Genomic DNA, 7,405 nt, shown 5'->3' on the forward strand with positions numbered 1-7,405 from the left:
TTTAGGGAAAAACAAAGCTGTGTAAATGGCAGAATTGTTAAATGTATCTATACTGAAGAATTTGCAGTGTATCAATTCTGTGTTCCTAGAATAGAGCAAGTAAAGTTTTTTGTTAATGAGCCTGACCTATATAAAAAAACAAACTAGCACTTTGCCTTTTTAGTAAGGTGTAGCAGCGTCTGTGGCTGTAATAAGCTTTCATCCTTGCATTTTCAACGTTGCATGTTGTTTTTCTCAGGTGATATTAAAAGTGCATGTAATATTATTTAATTTTAAAAATAACATAGGTCGTTTCATTGATTGGTGTTCCTATGATTGAATGTAGTGATGTCTGTATGAATGAGTTTACAGCACGTGCTGGTATCAAAAAGTTTGAGACTAGTTCTGTAACATGCCAACGGATGGGAGCACAAGGCTGCATGCACAGACACAGGGAGCACAGACTTCACAAGACACATCCCCCTGTGTTAATCGGGAGCTGTGCACCTGGTGCTATCCTGACCAGGTCTGCGATTTTATCATGGACGGCAAGTTAGAACATGAAATTCTGCATGAAGCTGGGCAAATATGTCACAAGACACTTGACAAAATTCGCCAAGTTTTCGGTGATGCTGCAATGGGTCGTTCAAGATGTTTTCAGACCTGCGTGCTTCAAGACCACAAGAACATGTCAGAAAGACCTTCAAAAATTCGTCTCACTGGGGCAGACCGTTAATAGCAAGTTCCACGGCCAAGTTTTAAGGCATCTGGGGGGGGGACATTCCGTGAAAGTGAATGTTATATGTGAAAAACTGGATGATCCATGACAATGCACCCTGTCACAGAGCTCTCCTCACATGTGAATTTCTCGCCAGAAACAACATGATTTAAACTTCTGCACCCACCTTATTCACCAGATTTGACTCCTGTGGACTTTGCCCTCTTCCTGAAGATGAAGATCCAGCTCAAAGGTTGTCATTTTGAGACCATTGCGGAGATCCCGGATACATTTCAGAAGTGGCAGCTACGGCGGGAGCAATGTATTGCTGTGCAATGAGACTATTTTGAAGGTGATGGTGTGTAAATGTATATGCATTAAGTACTTTCTTGTCAACAGTGCTAGTCTGAACCTTTTGATACCACCTCGTATTTGAAATGCAAGTTGCAGAAATCAGGCATGCAAAAATGCCCTCTATTGTAAGTTGCAATTTTTCTTCACTATGCTCTTTGATAACGGGATAGAAAATCTTCTCCCTTTTCCCCATCATTTCCTCGTCTCATTCTTGGAGGATTTGAGTGAGTGAAAACCAGTGAAATGTCAAGAAAAATTTTATTCTCTGATAGCATGCACACACTGCATTATGTCAGTGTTGTGCATCAATACTTTGTGTATTTACCTTTGTTAAAAAGGAACCAGACAGGCCTTGTGGACAGAACATGTTCTGCTTTAGGCAAAAAGTTACTTTGGTTAGTGTAACTAGTAACCTTGGCTTTTTGTCAATTAAAAGTGCAGTTTTCCTGAGAGTTGGTGTCGCTAGGTAAAAATGTGGCCTGGTTTAACACAATAATTCATATTGTATATATTATATTTTAATTAATGTAATAGAAATAAATCATCAATGCAGGCAGGCATTCAAGTAAAATAAGAATGGAAATCAGACAACTTTAATTTTCCTGTTTCTATATGTATTAGTAATGGGATGAATTAATCTATATTATCATCGGTATCTGCCAATATAGGCATATCAGTAATGTACTAAGAATTTTACCAATTTGATTATATGTATAAATATCTACAGTATCTTACGATTTAGTGCAATATTCTGCCATTTTGTTATTAATTTTTATGGATATAAACACAATCTCAATTTCCTACTTTTTTAAACAAGTAAATTTCTTAATATACTGCTGCTTTTACAGTCCAATCATCTGGTAACATATATTTATTAAGGAGGTCAAGGAGCCATTGTGGTTTTTTAAGGACCATTTGGAATTTTACATCTGGTACAGTAGAATATCTGCCCATCCCTAATATGATAGAAGTTGGTGTACTGGCAGTAAACCAGGTACCATGGGAGAATACGTCACTGGGGTGGATGGTATTTCCCAGTAGTGTAGGCCATAATGTAGACAAGCAAGGTGCTCTCTAGCTGTTGTCACCACTGAGCGTGATTACAGTGTAATCATTTTGGCTGTGGCCTGAGATAACGTGTGACTGCAGATGGCGAGGCATGGCGCAGATGCCAGCATTTTAGTCCCGTAACGTCCCAGCTTATTTTTACGTGCACATATCTTTGGTATGGAGACATTGCATAACCTGTGTTATAAGACTTGTTTAAAGTCATAGTCAACTGCATTCACACATTGCCGGCATCTTTTGATGAAATTTTGATTGACACACACAAGTTTCTCTTCTGTAATTCTTGTGTGTTCTGTTTCTCTTAATCTCTGAACAAGTTTCCTGTTTCCCTTCCTGGAGCTACAACACCAGGGAATTTCTGTGAAAATTCCCACAAACGTCTCTACATGATTCAGTTTTCACATGTCATACATTTCTCATGTTTTCACATATACTTATCACACTGGACAAACATGCACTGAAATTAGAGAAATTACAGTGCATAACTAACTCACTCACTCTCTAGCCTTCTTGAACCCGAAGGTTCATGGCTGCAGCAACACAGGTCTTCCATCTGTCCCTATCTTGAGCAAGATATTTACTATTTCCATCCCTACAAATTTCCTTTAGGTCCATCTTCGTCTTGATCTTGCTACTGGCCTCTTACCATCATGTTTCCCAACAAAATCCTGTAAACTCTTCTTTCCTCTCCCATTCGTGCCACCTGGCCTGCCCACCTAAGTCTTCTTGATTTAATTATTCTAATAATATCTGGACATGAAAACAAATTATGTACTTCTAAATTATGTAACCTTCTCCACTCACCTGTCTCCTCATCCCTTTTAGGTCCAAATATTTTCCTAAGGATCTTATTTTCAAATACTCTCAATTTATGTTGCTCTTTCAATGTAAGGGACCAAGTTTCGCATCCATTTAATATTACAGGCAAAATTACCGTTTTGTATATTTTAACTTTTAGTATCTTAGATATTAAATGAGAAGACAGAAGTTTATGAAAAAAAAAGTAACATTAATTTCCTGAATTGAACATGCTTTTTATTTCCTCTTTAATATCATTTTCATTTGTTAGTACGTATTACCCATAAGTACTTGAATTTGGAAACTGGTTCAAACGAGTTTTTATCAATAATTAGATTTTGATTATTACCTAACACTTGGTTTCGGCCTGTAAGCATATATTTAGTCTTCTGTTTGCTAACTTCCAAACCTATCTCTAGCTGCTTTGAAAAATATTTTAGCATTATTCTTAATTGTATTTATATCATCCCCCAGTAAGTCTACATCATCTGCATATGCTAACTGAGTCACACCATTTAATTTTAGTCCTTCGTTAGTTTCTTTTACCTTCCTAACAGCGTATTCTAAGGCAAAATTACAGAGCAATGGAGATAATGCATCTCCTTGTTTTAACCCATCATGAATTGTAAATTTGTCACACATTAATATCCACATGAATTTTACTTTGTTTCACTGGTGCATACTTTTATCATACTAACAAGCTTCTTAAGTATTCTAAACTCTACTAATATATTATATAATTTATCTCTTTTGACAATCATATGCTTTTTTAAAATCAATGAATAGCTGGTGGACATTTTGATAATATTCCCACTTTTCTCGTGTCTCTGTCTGATGTAAAAAATACATTACAGTGCATGCTAAAATGAACAGAACTGTACTCATAAGCGAGAAATAACAACAGCTTCAGACAAGTGTTGTTTTGTGCACTTTGTCACCTAAACAACTTTTGCATGTCAATGTGATGGCATTTTCATTCACAGAATGATCTGCGCTATCTTGCATCTGGTGTTTAACCCATAAGGATGGGTGTATGGGTAAAAATTACAGTCTGTTTTGCAATATATTTTTTATAATTTCCGATTCTAGTCTGACATTTCCAATGAACTGTTCAGAGCCTCAGGAACTTCAATTGGCTGTCAGTTCGGTAGTTACATATAAAAAATGCTGGCATCTGTGCATGGCTCGCTGTCTGCAGTGGCACGCTGTCGGCTCGGAGCCAAAATGAATGCACTGCATTATGAACAATGTTTCTTTTGTGGTAGGAGGGTGTAACTGCATGAGAGATTCTGAATCAGTTACAGGCAGTGTGGAAATGATGCTCCTAGCACTGCAGCTATATTTCGATCAGTGCAAGATTTCAAGGACTGGAGTAAGAATGTGACATGTGGAGTCAGTCCAGGATGCCCTCGAATGACCTGAATCCCAAACAACATCAAAAAAGTTTCAGAGATTATGCACAAGACATGTTACTTTCGTTGAACAGTTGCAGGATGAAACGGCTATCCAGGACATTATCACGAAAGATTATACGTGATAATGCCAGGCCTCATTCCTCTGCATAGACTAAACTACAGGATGTGTGGTATACCATCCACATTCTCCATACTCACTGGAACTTGTACCCTTTATACCAGATTGTTTGACAGTATGAAAGAGCCAATGCAGAGCCCTTTCGTGAGTGTCTGGTCCTGCTGTCGTACCATTCCAAAAAGAAATGGTTCTGTCGAGCACTTTTGAATCTTAGACAGATGGCATCAATGTAATGGAGAAGAGGAAGAATATGTCCAGCATGCCTAAAAATCTGAAGTTTCTGCAGCGGAATCTGTTTTCAAATCAGGTGCGTCTTTCTTTTCCGTACTAGGGATGTCCCAGTCCAGATATTCTGGATACGGATTATCCAAAATGCCAGGATATTTGAATGTGTGGCATTAGTTGGACAGTTTTATACTTTTTACGGGTGTCCACATAATCTTTCATTCATCATGTTCGTATTTTACTTTGCAGATTTTGTACAAACCCATCAAATCTACTATCCAGATTATCAGTTTCATCTGAAAGGGATTTTGGGTAATTTTAAATCCAGATATATATATTATGTTATCCGGATTGTGTGGCCATCCCTAGTTCCCACACACCTGGAAAAAAGCTTGAATGAAAGTTCAGTTGGGAAAGAAAAACATCATTTTATCTCGGTTTAATTTCATTGCATTGTTTGGTGTATGTGTGTGTGTATATATGTATATATATTGGGTTGGTGCGAATGAAATGTCCGCTTTGACGTCTGGTCGGAAACTCAGCTCAACCACACAACACAGGGATTGACTGAGGTCACAGGTCTAACGTCATAAACTCTGTATATGTCCAGCAAACAGGCTGGAGCACCCAGACAGTCAGGAGGCAGTGTGTTGCTGAACAGGGTCATCTGAAAGTGCACCATGGAGAACACACAATTGCGAGTGATTTGTCTTTACGAATTCAAACTGGGACATTCTGCTCAGCAAGCCACCAAAGACACTAACAGTGCATTTGGGCCAGGAATGGTAAATGAACGCACCATTCGCCGCTGGTTTGTCAAATTTCGTTCCGGTGACACAGCATTGCAAAATGAACCCATTGGCCATCGACCAACATCATGTTCGGATGAGCTCCTCAGGAACCCCGTGGAAGTGGACCCTCGGAAAAGTGTTCGTGTCATTGCAGACGAGTTAGGCATACACCATACCACTGTCGTTTGGCGGCTCCCTGCAATCGGTAAAGTGAAAAAGTTGGACTCATGGGTACCACATGATTTGACACCGGCCAGCAAGACTCGCCGTCTGGAGGTGTGCAGTTCTGAGTGTAAGGAATAACTGGGATGGTTTCCTGCATCGGATTGTCACTTCAAATAAAAAATGGATCTGTTATGACAATCGTAAACGATCAGGACAATGGTTGGATCGTGATCAACGTCCAGGACGGTTTCCGAAACCACCTCTCCACCCACGGAAGGTGTTGTTGCTGGTATGGTGGTCTATGGTGGGTGTGATCCATCATGTCTCTCTCAGTCGAGGTGAAACCATCAATGAAAATTGTTACAGTGCTGAACTCCATGAAATGCACCACAAACTTCTCCACAAGCATCCAGCAATGGTCCACAGACATGGTGTCCTCGTGTTGCACGACAATGCTCGGCCACATGTCGCACAAAGGACGGTGCAGGCTCTCCATGAGTTGCAATATGAAACCCTTCCTCATCCAGCATATTTTCCCGACCTCCCTCTCACTGACTACCATCACTTCCGGCATCTCGATCACTTCCTAACAGGGAACACCTTCGCTGATGATCGGGCGGTGAAACATGCCGTTGAGGAGATCTTTGCGTCGCAGACTCCAGACTTCTTTCGCCATGGAATCCAATTGTTGGCTGAGCGATGACAAAAGTGTGTGGCTGCAGACGGCGACTATTTTAATTAACCAGGTATTGTAGTTTTGATTTTTTTGGCCTTTGTCAATGATGCACCTGGGCAGGACATTTCATTCGCACCAACCCAATATATATACATATATATATATATATATAAAATGCAGCAACATAGAGGCACCATAATGAATATATAAATTGTTTCTGAAATGTGCCTCGCTTATTTTCCTCCAACAATTGTGTTCATGCATTTAAGACAAAACTGTTTTAGCAGCAAGAGTCTGAAGTACTTGGTAGTTATAATTTTGCTGTCTGGTAATTTACAATGCATTACAGAAAACAAGAAAATTGCGAGCGAAGCAAGCAAGATATTTCCTATATCCAAATGTTTGCAAACTGAAAACAATATTGATTTAATATGGCACAAAAAATTTCAGGGGCACAATTTTTTTAAAATTTAGATCATTCGGCACCCAGGACTAACTCCCACCGCCCCCTAGTTATGCCTCTGAACTTGACAAGACCGTAAGAAAAACAGGCTAAGCGAGCAAGAAAATTTTAGGAATTATATTTTTATATGTATAGAATTAGATATCGAGGGGGCAATTGCTCCTTTGTCCCCCCCTGCAGGTGTTCTTGGCCATCTGGAAGAAGTAATGCAAGAAAGACGTGAAAACTAATTTCATCTATAGTATCCTTTTGTCCTGTTACTCTTGGATTCTACTAGTCTTGAATTCTTTTACCTCAATGTTTGCCCCTCTAGAATTTATTTCCATCCAAGGTTGGGGAGGGGCAATGGACATTGCACCCCCTTGTTGTTTTGAACTTTAATCCCTTGAAAATGTTTGATTTTCTTTTAAGGGTATAATGTCATTTAATACCAGCGATAAGGTTCCTCTACACTAAATAATGTAGGGTCATGGACCTCTGGAATGGGTTAAGGATGCTCACACCACCCCTTTAGAAATCGAATGTCACCTTAAAAGTATATATTTAACATGTATAATTTGATTTCAGTCATAGTAATTTAAATTGTGATAATTTCACATTCAAATGGTGATTTTTGAGGGGGCAACATGCCTCAT

Source organism: Lepisma saccharinum, chromosome 13 (assembly GCF_977018435.1).
Source record: "Lepisma saccharinum chromosome 13, izLepSacc3.1, whole genome shotgun sequence".
Classification (NCBI taxonomy): Eukaryota; Metazoa; Arthropoda; class Insecta; order Zygentoma; family Lepismatidae; genus Lepisma; species Lepisma saccharinum.